This window comes from Pinus tabuliformis, chromosome 6, assembly GCF_031772625.1.
Source record: "Pinus tabuliformis cultivar Carrire ecotype Pingquan chromosome 6, CPIR1, whole genome shotgun sequence".
Taxonomy (NCBI): domain Eukaryota; kingdom Viridiplantae; phylum Streptophyta; class Pinopsida; order Pinales; family Pinaceae; genus Pinus; species Pinus tabuliformis.
Genome location: NC_142292.1, coordinates 759,181,747 through 759,201,725, shown reverse-complemented (window position 1 = coordinate 759,201,725; position 19,979 = coordinate 759,181,747). Strand labels below are relative to the sequence as shown.

At 41.5% G+C, this 19,979-nt stretch overlaps 1 pseudogene; it reads left to right on the top strand.

Moving 5' to 3' along the window:
- The window catches only part of LOC149260945 (COP9 signalosome complex subunit 5 pseudogene), a 106,385-nt pseudogene extending 105,468 nt beyond the window's left edge, over positions 1-917 (top strand).
- The last annotated feature ends 19,062 nt before the right edge of the window (positions 918-19,979 follow it).

Sequence of the window (19,979 nt, the reverse complement as noted above, 5' to 3'; positions counted from 1 at the left end):
TATGATTTTCGTTTTGATTTTAGTTTATATTTGATTCCAGGAGAAAGCATCAAGATTGATTTTGCAACAATGCTCCGAGCATCTAACACAGGAGTGGCTGAGTTGAGCCTCAATTTGGTTGCTGGCTTTCTAGTACTAATATACATACACGGGTTTCTAATCAGCAGTTTCAGGAACCTTTCTTATCAGTAGTCATAGACCCCACAAGAACTGTATCTACTGGAAAAGTTGAGATTGGTGCTTTTCGAACATACCCTGATGGATACAAACCTCCTGATGAGCCTACCTCTGAGTATCAAACAATCCCTCTGAATAAAATTGAGGATTTTGGTGTTCACTGCAAGCGGTATTATGCTCTGGATATTACATACTTCAAGTCATCCCTTGATTCTCACCTCTTGGACCTCTTATGGAATAAATATTGGGTGAATACTCTTTCATCTTCGCCACTCTTAGGGAACCGAGATTATGTTGCAGGTCAAATTTCAGATCTTGCGGAGAAGCTAGAGCAAGCAGAAAGTCAATTGGCGCATTCACGTGTAAGCTCATTTCTGGCGCCTCCACAAAGGAAGAAGGAGGAGGAATCACAACTTGCAAATATTATGAAGGACAACTCAAAAATTATTGTTGATCAAGTGCATGGACTGATGTCACAGGTTATCAAGGACATCTTGTTTAATTCAGTTCACTAGTCAACAAAAAAAAACCGAAATTGCTTTTGGTGAGGGATCAAGACCTGAGCCCATGGTTGAGACCTGATGCTTGACTGAAAAGGCCTAGCTAATTGTGCAAATTCGTTTGCCAATTGATGTCTCATTTTTATCTTTCATTGATCTGCTATTTTTCCATCGCATCAGTCTCTTGTTCTGAATGTGTAAATCATTGCCATCATTTGTTGGGTGGTGGTAAAATACCATTAGCCAGGCAGCATCTAATATTTCTATTCCCATAAATGTTGCTATGCTTTTGGTGGAAGACCGTGGATGATGTTGGAGTGTTGATCACTGGTGGAATACTGAATGACCCTACATTAAATCATTTTTATTAATAACATGTGTTGACTAGGAATTGGAGTTATATTCTGGTCGATATATATTTTTGAAGATCAACCATATGATAGAGGTCGTGTGTGAAATATTTTTGTTCAACAAATTGAATATATTTTCTATCTTATCTTGCAAACACCTCAACATGATCGATATGATCAAATAGCTATAGATGTGAAAGTCTGGAGAATCAGAAGCACCGCAGAATAGCTTCGTAGTGGTGTGGAGAGCAGAGAGACTTGCACAAGAGAAGTTGTGTGTTAAAGCAACAAGCTAGTCAGTTCATCTCTATGCGTTCATACATGCATGAACATGTGGAATAATCCTTTCATTGGTGCGTAGCTCCTACAAGTGGGTCACTGTTGTGTTCATCATTCTTATTGAAATACTGGAAGTATCGTTGACTCTCTATATATTGCATTCTGGCATATGCGTTGTTAGCTCTTCATAAATTCTGTGTGATATATGAGGGAAGATTATTTCCTTTGAAGAAGTGGAAAGATCAGAGAATATTTGTTCGTACCCTAGTCAAAGCATTTATATATGAGCATTCAAGCCCTGTCCATGACATGGTGCTATAGTTGTTGAAGTTTTGATAGCCATCATTTCTGCTTTGAAAGTGAAGGAGTATTTGAAGGATCCAAGCAAGTTTGCAGTTGTTGTTGCCCTAGTGTGGCATTGTATTTAAAACTCATTATAGTTTTTGTCTACATATATATGCATTGATTCCTTGATTCGACTACTGCATAAGAGTTTGGTGGGTTGTATAAAGGCAATGATTGTTTTGACAAATAAAAGTAATCTTTTGTGGAGAAAAGTTTAGTCGGTTGTATTGTCAGAACATAGTGCTGGTCATGAGTAAACTCTTATTTTTATGTAATGGATTGTAATTGGTGCTTGCTGGTTGCACACTGATCATTTGTTGCACATTTATAAAGGATATTGCTAGTGGGTATTACTCTTCTGCATTGAGTAGTAGTTGTGATCAGTTTTTAAGGTGTAATTCTGACATTAAAGAAAAAATGGCCAGAATCAATGAAGTATTAGAGTTCCTCAAAACTCTGATATTGTCTACTAATCATGATACATTAAAAGTTAGAAAAGTTTCTCTCACAGACATTCAGGTTTGTCTACAAAATTCACAAGAGAAAATTGATTTTTTGCAGCTCGAATCTCAGCTATAGAAAGAAGAATTAAAACAAAGGAATCATTCTGAACTTGTTTTTGTTTAGAATATTGAAACAGACTTCCATAAAGCAGCAGTTGTACATGCAGATGCAGAAGTTCAATTTTCACTTCCCAAGCCCATCATCAGACCTTAGGAACAGCTTGTCCACAACAAGCATAGAACTGGTCTTGGATATGACAAGGATGTGTCCTTTCATATTCCAGACTACTCAAAGCCCATTTAGTTTCAGAGTGTTGGATTCCTTCATGACAGTTCATCTCCAACTATTCCAGATTTTGCTCCTCTTCCACAGCAACAACAACAACAACAGATTGTGAAATGCCAACACTGTGACCAAGTTGGCCATTTGAAAGATCACTGTTTTAATCTTCATCCATGTAAGCTTTGTCATAAAACCAGTCATTCCTCAAATAGATGCTTCAAAAATAAACCTCCTGCAAGAACAAAGGTTCATCTTGGATGGATCGCTTCCTGGCACTGGGCATCAACAACCAAGAATATATTCCAGTCACATGTCGGAACTTGTTCTAGAGTATTGAACAGTCTTGCAGTTGAGTTTTCTCCATCATCTCACCTTGTATCTGACAAGGGGGAAATGATGGTCATCTACGAGCTTCAAAGTTACATCAAGCGATTCTGGCCATAACCTGCCACACTAGTTTTAGAGTTGTAGCCAGAAAAAAAGATGCCCCTGAGCATGTCTTTAGTTGGTAATCTAGGACACTTCCTCTAGCAGAAGACTTAAGCTTCTTGCCAGTTTCAAAAGAATTCCAGGAACAAAACTGAGAACACTTCCTCTGGCAGAAGACTTTAGCTTCTTGCCAGTTTCAGAAGAATTCCAGGAATAAAATTGGAGACACTTCCTCTAGCAAAAGACTCCAGCTTCTTGCCAGTTTTGGAAGAGTTCTAGGAATTGCATTAAGTATTCTAGAGTTGTTGGTCATCCTTAAACCATCTCAGGTTGAGAGTTCCCTTTTCAGGTTGAAGTTCTCCCTTTTATGCAGGGTGAGACCTCCCTTTCATGGTTGAAGGTTTCCCTCTTCAAAACAATAGGAGCACTTCCCCTAGTAGAAGACTTCAGCTTCTTGCCAGTTTTAGAAGAGTTTCGAGAACTACACTAAGCATTCTAGTGTTGGTGGTCATCCTTAAACCACCGCCCTTTATACCAACATTTCAAAGAGCACATTCAGCCTACTGCTGCCATGCATTTTTGCACATTTTTTTTTACAGCTCTCTTCTTGGACTCATACATAACCCTTCGGATTAATGGGGGGAATGTTGGACACCTAATCCTCAATGGGTTAGTGTGGAAGCCGAATAGACAAAAGGAGACCAAGAGACCTTGGGATGTGGAACCCAACGGTCAAACCATGTACTATAAATGTATATCACTTGTTAATAAAAATGTATTCTCATGTTTTATCTTTCATATTATGTTGCTGCTCATGTGTTTTTAACAACCGTAGCAAGAGTCACCATGTTGTCATGAAGATTGGCCACAAAAATCTTGGTGAGCTCAAGATGGTGTTGAACTCTCTCAACCTGCTCACAGAACTCATAGCAACCTAGATGCCTAAAGCAAGTGATAGCCAAATGAGAGGCTTGCAACTCTCTAAGGTTTGATTGCTCTTACCTGATAATCCTACCTCCCTTGTGTGGTTTTCTCTGATGCCTAGGTCTACCTGCTGAATTGTCACTGCTAGTGTTTTCCTCCTCCTCATAGTCTATGTCTCCTCTATCCATGTTTGCAAATTTTGAGGTTGTGAACTCCTAGAAAAGGGATGGAGGGGGTGAGTAAGAGTGATTAGGAATAAGGGAAGGGGAGGTAAGCTTGTGAGGTATTTGGTGGGCTAGGTAAACATGAAAATGAGTGGGAGGGTATGAATCATGAAAATGAGGGAGAGGGACTCGCATTTTTGAGGTATTTCTTTTGGGATGAAGGATAAAGGGATGTGGAGTGTTATGGAGTGATAAGGGGGAGGGGTTTAGGGTTTTAGTGATAAGTGATGGGATGAATAATAGGGGTTAGGGTTTTTAGGCATAACTAAGGGAGAGTCTAGGGTATTACATTTACCATGGAAAATTATCCTCAAATGCATTAATTGAAAACCAATGATGAAGTCAAGGAACAATACTTACTTGTTTGAGGGGAAGGAAGGAAAAATATGATTATTTTAGGTGGTAGGAGGTTGTTTAGCCCTTGCTGGCCCTATGCGCAGTGCCCTCCTGTACGCATAGTGCAGTTGTTGTTTCCACTGACAAAACCAGCCTATGCACAGCGCTCAGTCTCTACACACAGCGCTTTAGCCTGAACGTGTAGCACCACCTCCAACTGCCCAGGCACACAATGCCAATCTCCCTAAGCGCAGCACCACTTCTCCTTGGCCCAAAACTTGCTCAACTTCTCCTCTCTTCTTCACTTTTTGTCTCCTTCTTTGCCAAATAAGAATGATAAGCTTGAAAATGAAATGTGACATCTTATATAGGAGTAAATTTTGATTTTTCATTAGAAAAACCCACTTTCTAATGTTTTGGACCTTTTCCAAATCTCTGTTTTAATGCCTTTTCTTCATTGTTCCTTTTCAGGTGGATGATGCTCAATTTGAACTGATTTTTTGTAGTGGTTCATTGTCTTGTAGCAAGGAGAGATGCATTGATGCAACCGGGATCATTTATTACATAAAGTGACTCAAATTACATAAAAATATAAATTAACCTAAAATACTTTGTTTTCACCTCAAAAACATGTTTTTGAGGTGAAAATTACATTAGTTAAAGAGATAATTGTACAGTGACTATGACTTACTAGCAATCATTCTTGATTTATTTATCATCCTCATACCCTTGCTGCCCTTTATTTACACTTTTAAATCATGCCTTTGACCTTGGAAATGAACCCTAAGACCTAATGAAAACATGCCCTAAGACCTAATGGAAACATGATTGCATTTGACTCTAAAACTATGACTGAATACAACCTGGAGATGGGTCAACAAGTGTACTTTATGAGGGAGAAATTGGGTTTTATGAGGAGAAGACAACCATTAGTGGATCAGCTTGACATGACCTAATCAAATGATGCAAAAATTTCAGTATGAGACCCCTAACATGAAAATGCAAAGAGAAAATTTGATCCATGATGGAAGTATGCAGATACTAACACTAACAGCATCTGTAGTTTTCCGCAAGATGTGCTTCCCCCATGAGGAGAAGATCACTACCATTGATTAGTTCACATACTACAAGTCGGCATTCGTCACCTCCCCTGAATCCATTATCTTATCGATGTTCGATAAGTATTTTTCCTCTCCTCCCACTAGTGTTTCACTTGGAGTCTACAAAGGTTCCTCATTGTTGGGTGCTTTCCCTAGTCCTACCCCTCTCATCTAAGAGCCTAGCTCTTTGAGTGTTTGCATGTTACAAGTGTCACGAGCTTCTCACAAGAAGTCGGGTACATTTGAACAACAGCTCGCTCCTTAGCACCCTATTGTTCCCACCTTAGCTTAGCCATATAGATCCACACACTCAGGACCTCCTCCATTTGTGGGTGTCTCTTCTTTGTTCCCAACAGGAACTATTCATCCAGGTCTCAACCATCCAGGAGTTGTTCTGTCAGGACATTACCCTGCAAACCAGATACCTTTCTTGTTCCCTCGTCCGGGAATATTTTTTATCCCTGTCATGGCTTCGTTGGTCCTCCCTAATATGGCTTTTTGGATCCTAGTATGGTACATTGATCTTCCTGCAATCACCCTACCCAATCAGCTAATACCATATCATGCTTTGACCCCCGTTCAACCAGTCCCTACGGCCCCTGCCATTGCTCCAGTTCCACCGCAACCTCAACAGGAACCCACTCTTGTTGTGAAAGCATCTGAACAAGGGAGAAAATCCAAGAGGAAAGAACCTAAGGACAAGGCTCCCCAAGATTTTCCAGTCCCCAAAGCCCCAAAGCCATCACCTCCTTGCACTTTGTGTAAATTTGTTAGGCACACCACCAATAATTGTCATGAGCTTCCTCATCTCAAACTTTTGGTTCATGAAACGTTCCCTGAGTCAAATATCCCTGAGGTTCAAATTACCTTACTGGGTCCAGCTAAGAAACTTAGAACGTTACGCACAAATCACCCTTGCGCCTTGTGCGATCATCATGGTAATTATTCCCATTGTTGCCCTTGTCTCAACGAATTTTACTATTTCCTAGAGGCGCTTTGCAAATACGGGACCACTCGTAGTGGAGCACCTACTCCTCTACCCGTGGATTCTAGTAGCACTAGTACACCAAAACAAGGGGAATCTGGTCCCACCATCATGACTCCTCCCCCTAATGTCAAGATGACAAACTCCACGGGTCATATCCTTTACCTATCATCATCATTGAGTTCCTCGCAAACAAACTTTTCTGAGGTTTCTACGCGCGCTTCTATCAAACCTATTTCGGCAGAACCCCAGGCCTCAACATTGGTAGATATTCCATCTACTAATTCGTCATCTACCATTCTAGATGATGCATATGTGAACCTCCTTTCTCAGGATGATGCACCAGGTACCTCCATTGCATCATGTATTCAGTTTTCCTCTTGTCCGCCCATCTTTCATTCTGATGAAGACATCATGGAAGCTAAGTCTACCCCTGATTACCCTTGCACTTAGGCAAGGGGGCATATCTTTTGGAGGATTCTGAAGGCCATTTCCTTCCTAATTCTCCCAATGAACTCTACCTCAAGAAATTTCATTCATAGAATATCCCTTTGATTTGTGTATCTTTATTTCTGCGATGAAGTTAGGTAGGTTGCAGCATCTCATCTATTGTCTTTTGCGCCTTTCAGATGGATCCATCATCCACATTGTGTATCGGTTATGCCGACGGTGCGAGTCGCTTCACCAGGAATCTAGCCTCGGTCACCTGGTCCATTTTTATCCCCTTGCATATGTTAGTCCTTTTGAACGACATGTGCATTGGATCTACCACCCATAACTAGGTCGAATATGATGCAATGATAGGTTTGATAGTCGATGTCCTCACTCATCACATCCTTCATCTTCATGTTCGTTTAGATTCCTTTCTACTTGTCATGCAATTGAATGGTGTGTATAATGTGCATAACTGTTATGAAACCAGCTCAAGAAAAGATAGAAAAGATAGATCAATGCCTTAGAATTCAGCCTCTTCGAGGGGGCAACCTCCTTTACATTACATAAATGAACAATTCTTTGATGATACAAATGAAAATACCTCCTTTCTATATATAGGAGTCTAACTGGTCCCAATACAATCAAAGCCTACATAACAATAATATTGTAGGGCACAACAGTAACAATAGTGGGCTTCTATGTGGCACAATAGTAACAATATGGGCACTACATGGGTATATCAATATAATAAGTGGGTTGTACTAATAACAATAAGGGGTTACACTAGTAGTATAGGGGCCTAACATGCCCCTCTCCTTCAAAAAGCGTTGTCCTCAACGCTTGAGTAGTTCTTGATGCTTCTGTATAAAATTCTTGTCCTCCCATGTGGAATATTCAGCAGGTAAGTTCTTCCACTTGATGAGATACTCTGAAACTGATCGATTTCGTAGCTGTCGGGTTCTTGTTTCTGTGACTGCTCCAGGTTCCAATATGATTTTTCCTTCCTCTTCAATTTCTGGCAATATTGCTTGAATCGGGATCTTTTGCAACTTTTGAATAAGTGGCCATACTTCTTCATCCTTCTTCCATTCATCCCTTGCTTCGTTTATCCAATCTGGTTGGATAATATAAATAGCACAAAACAATGCTTCCACATCCTTATCCTTGAAGAGTCTTCCCATTCGGTAAGGTCGCCATTTTTTTAGTGCAGGTAGTATTGCCAACATTTCCTTCTCATAAGTAGCTTGCTTGAGATGTAGGACTAAAGATACACAATCACCTACATCAAAACATTTTTCACTACGATGTTGATCTACCTGTTGTTTCATTTGATTTTGCACCAAAGTGGCATTATCCTTTAAAAGTTCGAGAACTCGCTGTTGATGCTCGATGTGATCTTTCTTTGCTTGAACCTTTTTCTTCTTGATATGTCCTTCTATCTTTTGAGGAGTGGTAATTTCTTCCAGTCCTTTACAAGATATGGTCGGATTTATTTCTTGATGCTCGATGTGATCTTTCACTTCTTGAACATTTTTCTTCTTTATATGTCCTTCTATCTTGATAGTTTGAGGAGTGGTAATTTCGAACAATGAATTACAAGATATGGTTGGATTCATTTCTTCTTTCTCGATGTGATCTTTCACTTCTTGCACCTTTTTCTTCTTGATATGTCCTTCTATCTTGAGAGTTTGAGGAGTGGTAATTCTTGCCAATGTTTTACAAGATATGGTCTTATTCATTTCTTCTTTCTCTGGGGTGGGGTCCTGGCGTATATCTTCTTCTTTTGTTGTTTCTTGATCCTTTTCTTCCTCCTCTTCATATTCTATGTAAAATAATTTCTTCTCAGCACACTTATGACCTTTAGTGCATTTGCTATCACAATTGTAACAAAGCCCTTTTTCTCTTTTTTCTTCCAATTGTTGTGGTGTAACCCTTGTAGGTTGTGGAAGGCTAGGAGAAACAACACTTCCATCTTTATAGTTGTGAGGGGTACACTTCCTAGTTTCCATAATTTTGCTTTCCACTATGTCACAAAGCCCTTTTACTCTTTCCAAATGTTGTGGTGTTGCTCTAAAGAAGGTGTTGCTCTTTGTATCCTCATAATGTGCTATCATTTCCTCCGTGAAAATTGACCACGTAACAAGTTTTTTACGAGAACAAAGCCCTTTGTACCATAAAAATTGATTTGGTTCTAAATATGAAGATGCAATACATACCTTTTGTAACAGTTGTACACCATGTATATCAAAATATTGCTCCATCTGAAGTATCCAATTTACCGGATCCTTGCCATCAAACTTCCTCATCTTGCTTTTTCTTGATTTTGGGAGCTCGAAATTGAAACGACTGTAACTCTGTGCTTTTGGATCTTTAAGTTCTGAAATTATGAACTATAGTAGCCCTCTGTGTCCTCTTTCTAATGCCACAAGTCTGACCCAAATTGGATTCTCCAAGAAAGAGTTATGCACAATCTCCCGCAGCGACCTGATTATAGACTAGTTCAGTAGAGAGAACTTGTACGGCGTGCCACGAGTCACTGTTTCGACCTTTGGATCTGAAGAACACCCACACGAAACAAAAGTCTGTCCTCTTTTTGTACCTTTTTACGAAACTTCAATCCGATCCCCAGAGAGAAAGTTATGACGATTTTCCCCAGGTCACCTGTTTTGAATGTAATTCAGGAGTCTGCAAAAAGACCAACTTCCTCAGATCATATCTCCGCAAATATCACGCGAAAAGTTCTGAAATTCGGACCCAAGATTCAACGCGATTTCTTCTCAAATGAGTTTTTTTTGTGACTTCTGAAACGTCACAGAAAAAAAGTTATAGCGAAAATTCCATGATGACTTGTTTGGAGCAGCGAAACCCTAGAATCCAAAGCTCTGATACCAAATGTTATGAAACCAGCTCAAGAAAAGATAGATCAACGCCTTAGAATTCAGCCTCTTCGAGGGGGCAACCTCCTTTACATTACATAAATGAACAATTCTTTGATGATACAAATGAAAATACCTCCTTTCTATATATAGGAGTCTAACTGGTCCCAATACAATCAAAGCCTACATAACAATAATATTGTAGGGCACAATAGTAACAATAGTGGGCTTCTATGTGGCACAATAGTAACAATATGGGCACTACATGGGTATATCAATATAATAAGTGGGTTGTACTAATAACAATAAGGGGTTACACTAGTAGTATAGGGGCCTAACAATAACAAAGTCCGATTTAGAAAATATCTACAAGTTAAATTGTTGGTACATGAATTTGAAACCATCACTTTTAGTCATGTTCCTAGAGTCCAAAATAACTATGTAGATACCATTGCAAACAAAATTACATATTGGCATTTATAACATATATACCATAGAAGACAACCATAAACATAACATGTGTTGAACCGTCATCATCATATAAAATGCATAGTCATATTATGTATCACATAAAACATACAAGTGTTTGGAGCCTGTAGCTCTAAATGCATCTAACATGCCCATAGCATGTTACAAAAATCAAAACCAAAGGGACCCACATGTCCCCATATCTAGTCATTGTCCGACGGATCTCTCGCCAAAGGCTCTACTCCACGTGCACGTAGATCACGTACTGCATGACCAGCGAACGCCATGCACCGCATGATCCCTCGCCACTCAAAGGAAGGCATATACACTCATCTGTGTTTCAATCATCTAACTCATTCCATCTGCGCTCATAAAATCCAGTCAAGAGTACCTCACAACTACGGTGTAGATCAGCGTGTAGCACACTATTCTCTAGACCCTAACATGCCGACAATGTTCCTTGATCTGCAGCCCCTGGCACTGCGGCTCGTCTTACATATCCTACTGGTTTTACTAGTGCTATGTCTGCATACCACATATTTTACACTAAGTACCATATACATGTGCTAAAAATATGAAATGCACCATAAATATAGCAACATAACACTTACCATCTGGTCCCCATGCTCGCCCTGGTGGAAGTGGTAGGTCAGGATCACCCTGATAATTCATCTTGCTATAAGGATAATCATCAATGTAGAGGGGCATCTAATCCCAGTGTGTGAAAACTTCGGGTCAAAACACCCATCTGACTCCCCCTCCTCTCTGTAGTAGCTTCCCCCAGCAACGCATCTCGGCTCCTATGGGCCCCCATCTCAGATCTGTACATGAGGACGTACAGTGGGTATCTTCTCAAAGAAGGACGCACACAACAATGTACCAAATGCACAGTCATGGTTCACCTGTCTCTTGCATAGACTCATCTGTTGTTTCATCAACGACAGCATCATTTGGGCCCATCCTTAGTAGTTCCCCACCAAAACACTCTCAACCAGCATCATTTGTCCACAAGTGATGTGGTGGAATGCCTAACTGCCCAAGACTCGTAGCACTACTACGGCAACAGCCTGTGTCTCTAGCCTATCTAGATCACTGATCAGGATGGTCATGCCCTTCACACGCACACCCCATGGACAATGACACTCCAAAAAATCTGTAATGTTCCTCCCACGAGGCAACACTGGATGTATATCCCCCACCACCCCTAGTGGAGGGAGTCTGGTCAAAAAATAAATAGCCTGTAATGTGAGCTCAATCTTGTTCTCCTGCACTACAAAGACCTCCTGGTCTGGATTCCAATATCTCACAATCCTCGATAGGAAGGGATCACCTACCCTCATCAATGGGTTCTCTACCAACTTGAGAAACTTGTAGCGAGCTAGCGCCCCTCGAACCCCTTGATCCCTCTGAATCTCGCATTGAAGGGTATCTAATCTCACTCACGCCAGTTGATTCTCAACTCTGCCATACCTACAAAAAACCACATGTCTTGTCAGTTCAGAGAAGAACACACTGGCCTTGACTGATCAACCTACAGCCCCCACCAAGCCAATAGACCGTCCCTCTTTTCAGCTCCAAATCACAGTTTTATGCCCAGAAAGTGTGAGCTTGCGGGCTTTCACCTATTTACTTCGAGCCAGATCACAATTCTGGGCCCAAAAAAGTGTGATCTGGCTGAGAAGAGGAGCAGGGTTCTCCCAAGGAGTTGTAGGGTGCCAAAAATCAGGAAATAAACCACTGAAAATGAAGAGATGAGTAAGGCCACCTACCTGAAAGTCGCAGATCCTAATTCTGATGATCGGTTTGTCCACTACGATCTCCACAATATTTAGGGCCTCTTCCTCCTCTCCAAATTCACCACAACTCACTTAGAAAATGAATTTAAATTGGAGGGAAAACAACCTTTTATAAAAAAACACACAGTATTTCTGTCACCCATAGCAACCAAACCATAGCTTAGTTTGACAAACCATTGGCAATGTTGGAAAGATCTCATCGAGTATTATAATGGGTCTTACTCAGTTTTTGATGATTTCACACTTCACCTGGAAACCATTTTTCCGAGAAGGGTCACTTCATCGCCTCTTAAAATCGAATGTATTCATATCCAATGCTTGTAACTTAGGGATTGCCTTCCCTTAATGCTTGTCATCTCATGTGTCTATTCTTGTCATGGGTAACCATTCTTTACTCATGCTTTCATGGTCCCCACTGGGCCTATTCTATGTGGAAGCATCATCGAGTCACCCTTGTTCAAATCATCTGCGATGAGTCACCTTTGCATGCATGGAGTCTGTTTCACATCCCATTATATCATGCCAGGTATTCCATCCATCTTTGCATCTCATTCATCCTGTGTTTCCCATTTTTTCCTCCAATCATACTTTCCCCCATCCCCTCCAGAGTCAAGTCAGTTGCTACCAGGTCAACCATGCACTTTATGCTCTGATAAGGGAAGTCATATGTTTGTCCCTCAATCTCATTTTTCCCATTGTACCTAGCGTCATTCCATCAGTTGCATTACTATTTTCCCTCATGCCTTAGTTGAGGATCCTCATTGCCTCACCTATGGCGGGCCCTACTCCGTCGACATCAGCACATTTATTCTAGAAGAATGACCTAGAGGGAGGTATATCTTGGTTCCAGCTTCCATTATTGTTCGATGCCTTGGATCGAGCAAAGGGACTCATTATTGCCCTTTGACTTGGTTGTTTCATGCTCCTGATTCATACACTTGATGGTCCATTGATACAGTAGATTGTATCAGTGATTCATGGGTGTGTGTGAGATGTTTCAGACCTCAAGAGAGGGTGGCTCTTTAGGTAGTCCCCGACATGCCCGGATGCCTTCATATTGTGTTACAGCCTCTGATGCAATTCCATAGATTTGATGGGTTCAGTTCCTGCCACTTGTAGTGTTCATAGCATGCATGTCTCCTTCAGATGATCCATTCATTTTTGCAGAGCTCTTCCCTTTTTAGCAGGGCTTCTTCAGTTGTTCTACCCTCCCTCCCACCCATTTTTTGAGGGAAGAGCCATTATATCTCATGTACTCAGATATTATTGTATTTAGTCTTGGCTCATTTTTTACCATGTGCATTATGTATATAGGACACATTATATTATTTTCTGGGTCAGCTATGCCAGTGTGTCATGTACCATTCAGAATGTACTTCATTGCTCAATTTTATGTTTTTGGGCACATCATTATTTTTGTACTACGTGTTACACTAAAAAATGTCACCTTGACTACTTACAGTTAGTATGGCTCAAATCAACAAGTCATGCTACCCTCTTAGGCAAGTCTCATGCCTCTGTTATCCATCTCAAACTCAAAGAAGAGAGAAAGTCTTGTAAAAATCATGTTTATCTCTGGGGTCGCAGGTTCTCTCTAGCCTTACCTGCGGGGACGCTGACCATGTTCACAAAATCCGCGTCCATAGACGCTCTGTATGTTAAGGGACAGGTGCGTCCCTCTGTAAAAGGCAAAATGCGCGAGTTTTATCTTGAAAAAGTTACTTGTGGTTACTTCTAGAACATTCTAGAGGTCGGTTTGATGAAATGGATGCGCCTCCAGTTGGTTCATGTATCTCTATTAAGGGGGAACTTATCCCATCAATAAGGGAGCTATCCCACCCATAGAGGGGGATGATCCCATTGATAGTGGACCTGAATAACCTCTTTACAGCACTATAAATGAAGGCATTGAGCCAGAAGGAGAGGAGGTTGGAGCTATACATTTTCTTTGGGTAAATGCTGCAGGATTTAGGTCTTCCATTAGAGCCTTTGTGAGGAGAGATTGTCTTCACTTGATTCTACTTGGGAGAGGGTGAGCTTTGTCAAAGTAGAGGAAAACCCTTGATGGACCCTGGGAGGAACTTGCACAACACCAAGGCCAGGTTGTAAGAGTTTCTTTGTTTCGTTATTAATACAAACTGGTTTATTTTTCTCAATAGCTTGTGTTAATGAGTTATTTCATGTGTTCCTTGGTCTGCATGTTGAATATATGTTTTATTATATGAAATGCAAGTGCTTGGTAATTGTTTGATTGTTTGTGGTTGCAGGAATTGACTTGAAGGAGGAGCTCATCCGGATCGTCAAGAACGGACTTCAACAACAGCGTTTTGGAATAAGGTAAGCCTAAACACTTGTAGTTTTCATGTTGTAAAAGGTGTATTTAGAGAAAGATCACTCCATTTTGTCTTGTTTGTCATTAGAATGTCTTAGACTTCTAGGAAGGTCAGTCGTGTCCGCACCCTTGACAGATTCCGTGTGACAAATTGGCGACTCAATCGAGCTTGTCCAAAAGACAACTATCCTACGCCTTATATCGATCAAATTATTGATGATTGTGCCGGAAGTGAGATGTTTTCCTTCATGGATGGTTTCTCCGGGTATAATCAAATCAATATTCTACCTGCCGATCAACCAAAAACAGCATTCATTTGTCCATGGGGGACATTTGCTTATTGCAAATTACCTTTTGGCCTTAAGAATGCCGGTGCTACTTTTCAACGGGCCATGTCTTATGCATTTCATGACATCAAGCACATTGTGCAACCCTATCTCGATGATTTGCCTGCTCATTCTTTACACCGAGCTGATCACCTTGTCCATTTACGAGCAATCTTTATGAGGTGTAGGCATTATCGAATTCGGTTGAATCCCCACAAGTGTGTTTTCTGTATAGAAACAGGTCGATTGCTGGGATTTGTTGTTTCCAAAACCGGCATTCGCATCGACCCCTCGAAAGTCGAGGCTATCATCCAATTGCCTCCTCCTTCGAGTTTGCGCCAACTCCAAAGCTTGCAAGGGAAAGCAAACTTTTTACGCCGATTCATCCCTAACTACGCCGAGGTCACTAAAGGTTTTACACGGTTGTTGAAACAGAATGTACAATTCTTTTGGGACGAGATTGCTCAACAATCTTTTGATGCACTGAAACACGCGTTGACCCATGCACCGTTATTGCATCCTCCCAACTACAACCAGGACTACTTCTTATACCTCGCAGCTTCGCATTCCACCATTGGAATGGTGTTAGTTCAAGAAGATGAATTCAAGGCAGAGCATGTGATATATTACCATAGCAGAACCTTAAATCCAACTGAGTTAAAATATTCGCATGTGGAGAAATTGGCCCTGGCAGCCGTTCAAGCTGTCCAGCGTTTTCGTCACTACATTCTTCTCCGCAAAACTACTGTTATTTCGGATTGCAACCCTATGATTTATATCTTGACAAAACAACTGCTAGGGGGCAAGTACTCTAAATGGATCGTCATCCTGCAAGAGTTCGACTTGGAGTTTGAGAAGTCCAAGTCTAAGAAATCTTTAGTCTTCGCGGAATTGATGTGTGATTTCCCGAGTGCTGACACAGAGACTGTGGCAGAGGAGTCCATTGCGGACGAATCCTTGTTTCTTATTAGCACTGTAGATCCGTGGTATGGGGATATAATCATCTATCTCCAAACCCAAACCTTTCGGCCTGAAACTTCCAAGGAAAACCGTCGAAAAATTCGGTTTCAATCCCAGCAATACAGAATTATTGGAGATACACTTTATCGCCTGGGGGCAGACTTAGTTTTTCGACGTTGTTTAACTCACGATGAGGCTGAGAGAGTTTTGAATGATTGTCACTCTGGAGCATGTGGCGGTCATATGTCTGGGTATGCCACAGCTCAGAAGGTGTTGCGCGCTGGCTATTTCTAGCCGTCTATGTTTAAAGATTGTATCCTTGCCGTCAGAAAATGCCACAACTGTCAAGTGTTTGATCGCAAGATGCGCGCTCCACCTGCTCCTCTCCACCCTATAATTGCCGCTGGTCCATTCGCCAAATGGGGCATTGACTTTATTACTTGTAACCCTCACTCGGCCGGGGGGCATGCGTATATCATCCTTGCGGTTGATTATTTTACTAAGTGGGCCGAGGCGATGCCTACATTCGACGCAAGCGGCAAGACAGCTGCACTTTTCGTATTCAATCATATCATAACTAGGTTTGGTGTCCCACAAGCAATCATTACGGACCATGGAAGCCATTTTCGAAATGTCATGATGACTGAACTTACAAGCCAGCTTGGTTTGCGCCACGATAGCTCTACACCTTATTATCCGCAAGCCAACGGTTTGGTTGAGTCAATCAACAAAGTTCTAGTCGTCATGATTCGACGGATCATTGGTATCCATCGAACGAATTGGCATAACATGTTATTTTCGGCACTATGGGCATATCGAACTTCAGTAAAAATTCAACAGGTTTCACCCCTTTTCAGCTAGTTTATGGCTTAGAAGCTGTGTTACCTATTGAGTGCGAAATCCCATCACTTCAAATGGCTGTCGAATTACTTCCAGCTACTTCCGAAGAGGAGAAACGGTTGTTATACTTAGCTAAATTAGATGAGACTCGACGTGACGCTACTTTAGCTATCGAGACTCACGCGAAACGAATGAAAGCTCAGTACGATAAAAATGTAACCCCTCGAAGTTTTTCGGAAGGAGACCTAGTACTATTATATGATCAAGCGAACGATAAGCTAGGTGCTGGAAAATTCGTTCCCATGTGGCATGGGCCCTACATTGTAAAGCGAAAGCTAGCAAAAGGGGCTTATGAGTTAGTTGATTTTGATGGGGACTCTTTGGGCAAACCCAGAAATGGACTTTACCTAAAGAGGTATTATGCTTAAAATGATGGATGGAGAAATTTTTAGATAGGTTAGATTTCCTTTCTAGCTAGCAAGTGTGTTAGTTTAGTCAGTGTGCTTAGCTTAGCAAGTGTGGTTTTTCGTCATTATTTTGGCTCATCTTGGTTTTACTCTTGATATTGTAGATGTCGACGCCTCTCCAAACATACATTGGATTTGCTGATGGTGCTTGTCGTAGTACACGGAATATCTCTTCCGCAGCTTGGGTTATCTATTCGCCCTCTGACGAGTTAGTTTCTATGCATGGGGTAAGCCTCGGTCAAACAACGAATAACATTGCAGAATACAGTGCAGTGGTTGAATTATTATCCGAATCTATTTCATTTGGAATTCGACGTTTGATAGTGAGGTTAGATTCTGAACTTGTTGTATTACAGCTTAATAGAGTTTATGCCATTAGAAATCCTGTGTTATTAAGGTTGTTTTTGAGAGTGCGTCTCTTGGAACGTGAATTTGATTACATTGAATATCAACATATTCCAAGGTCTTTGAATACATTAGCAGATGCAATTGCTTCTCAAGTGTTGGACAGACATTTATAATAATCATGCAAGTGAATTTAAAGACATTTTATCATACATGTTAAACAAGATAAGCCGATAATAGTGATATATAGATATAGATAGAAGTGTGTCCAAAAATATATACATCGTCTTCGATCATAGGTTTAACACACCTTATGATCGGCAAAATGATAGTGCAAAAAGTCAAAAATGTCACATGTGACTACAAAAGTGACTAGTCAATCACTGGTGGTGCTCTCTGTACGACACCACTGCGCGGGCTATCTTGCGCAGAAATCTCCTAAACGGTCCAGGGACTGCAACCACGAAGCGCTGAAGCCTCATTGGAATGTCATCCATAGTAGTCTCAGGTATATCTGCCGTGAGACGCTCTAGATCATGCTCCAAATCGGCTAGTACTTCTGCTGTCGCATCCTGTAAAGCCGGTGCCGGTGCAGCTGGATGTCGTCTGTCGTAAGGCCGGAGATTGGCTGGACGCTGTGGTCCAACATCTGCATTTTTAAAATTTTACTGTTACTTTGAGACGATATATATGAAAAATAAAAAATACATAATTAGAAAACTTGTGAAAATGAAAGTACCTCTGTCATCCCATTGTTCTCCCTGTGGAAGAACCATGTCCGGATCACCTCTGAAATCCATTCCGGCATATGGAAAGTCTTGTATCACAAAAAGCTGGCCCTCTAGCCAGTCGAAGTAACTGTCTGAGAATCGAACCACTGCAGCACCCTCGTCAGGATGCCGGGCCATTACCGCAACCCATCGAACAAGCTTTGGCTCCCGAGGACCCAAGTCATCAACAGTGAGTTGCTGAGGGATCAGCATAGGAACTCTCTCCAAGGCAAAGCTCACGACTAGAGGCCCATATCCAAAAGTCTTTAGTCGTCCGTTCTTTGCCTTGGTTAGTTGGCTCTTCATATGAGCCGACACAGCTTCGCACCAGTTGAAGATGGTGCCTTGGTAACAGTCAACTGCCATCCGCATTTGGGATCCGGAGGCAATGTGCAAGGCGGCCGCGCCACAAATCCTAGTGACCGTAAATGCAATAACTCTAAGTTCCGCCAGAGCGATGTGCTTTATCTCCACGCCTTTTTTATGGCGAGTCCCTGGTCTGCACCACTCCTCGCGGAGATCATCAAGGGATTGGCCACCCGGCCTGGTCCCCGCAAGGTTGAGTTGCTCACCTCTGTTTGGCAAGCCAGTGAGAAAGTATACATCCGAGGGCTCTATCTCGAGCTGGTGCCCTCCAATGTAAAAGCATTGATCTTGAACGTTCCATCGCTCAACTAGCCATTCCAAAAATCTTACCTGGCCCCTCATGCCCGGTATGGTCCAATATTTGTACAATCCACATGTTCTTAAGGCATCCAGAGAGGGTTGGTGGTTAATCGCAGCTTCATCGTCTTCTACGTGCTCTCTCTCTCTCCAGTCTAACATGTTTTGGGCCCTGCACATCAAAAGAGTCAATTAGAAATTAATTTGAGAAAATTTGGTGGTTTTTTGAGAGAGTTAGGGTTTTGAAATGCGCCCTTTGCGGAAGACGCACCCCGGCTTTTTAGCACAGGGCGTCCGGACGCAGCTCGCCTGAAGGCGGACTGCGTCCCCAGACCTTTTTCCCGTGTGAGAAAAAGTCGGGGGACGCGGCTCACCCGAAGGGCACCTGCGTCCGCCGAGGGGCGCATTTTAAACCCAAAACCCCCCCAAAAAATGAAACAGAGACCAAAAACAAAAAACTAAACGGATAAAAATGAAGAGTGGGATGTGTAAAATACCTCGGTGAAGCGGCGTTCGATTCCGACGGTCAGATTTTCCGCAGCAACCACGGGAAGTTTCTTGTCAAAAGCTCCTTTTTCAACCTCAACAGTGAAACGGTAAAAATGACATGGTAAAAGGTCTTTTTATAGGTTTTTTGGATGAATTAGTTCATTTTTTACCATGAAAAGATGTTTTCAAATGTATTTTTGCCTATTTTAAACAGGTATGAGTAATGTGTCGCTTTTGTGCAGGACGAAGGGATTTCAAGGGAAATTGTAATTTTTCACAAACAAAATTTCAGAGTCATCTTTTAAGCCCTTTTCTGACTCCTAAAACATGAAAAGATCGCCGAGTGTTTCTTTTTCACTCGTTAAAACGGAATTAAAAGACGGTCCCCTTTTAGCTCTTTTCTGACCGCAAAATCAGGAAAAGATTGCCGGGTTTTTGTCGTTTCAAACTCGATAAGGAAATAAAACGACGTGTCTTTGATCGCTTTTTACTTTTCAGGTCAACGATACTATTATGAAAGTACTCCTTGGTCGCAAGATCAAGCGGTTCCCCCAGGTATTATTTTATACTTTTTCGGGCTTGAGGGACACAAATATACGAAAAAGTTCAACGTGGAGTTTCCTTAAGTTTTTCAGACTCTCTAAAATTGAAAAACGCCGAGTTTCTCCTATACTGGGCTCGTTAAACTTTTACAGTAAAGGACCTGTTCAATTACAAACAGGAACGAACCACTCCTTCCTAGGGTTCGCATTTAAACTAGGTTGGACTCGTCCGAAG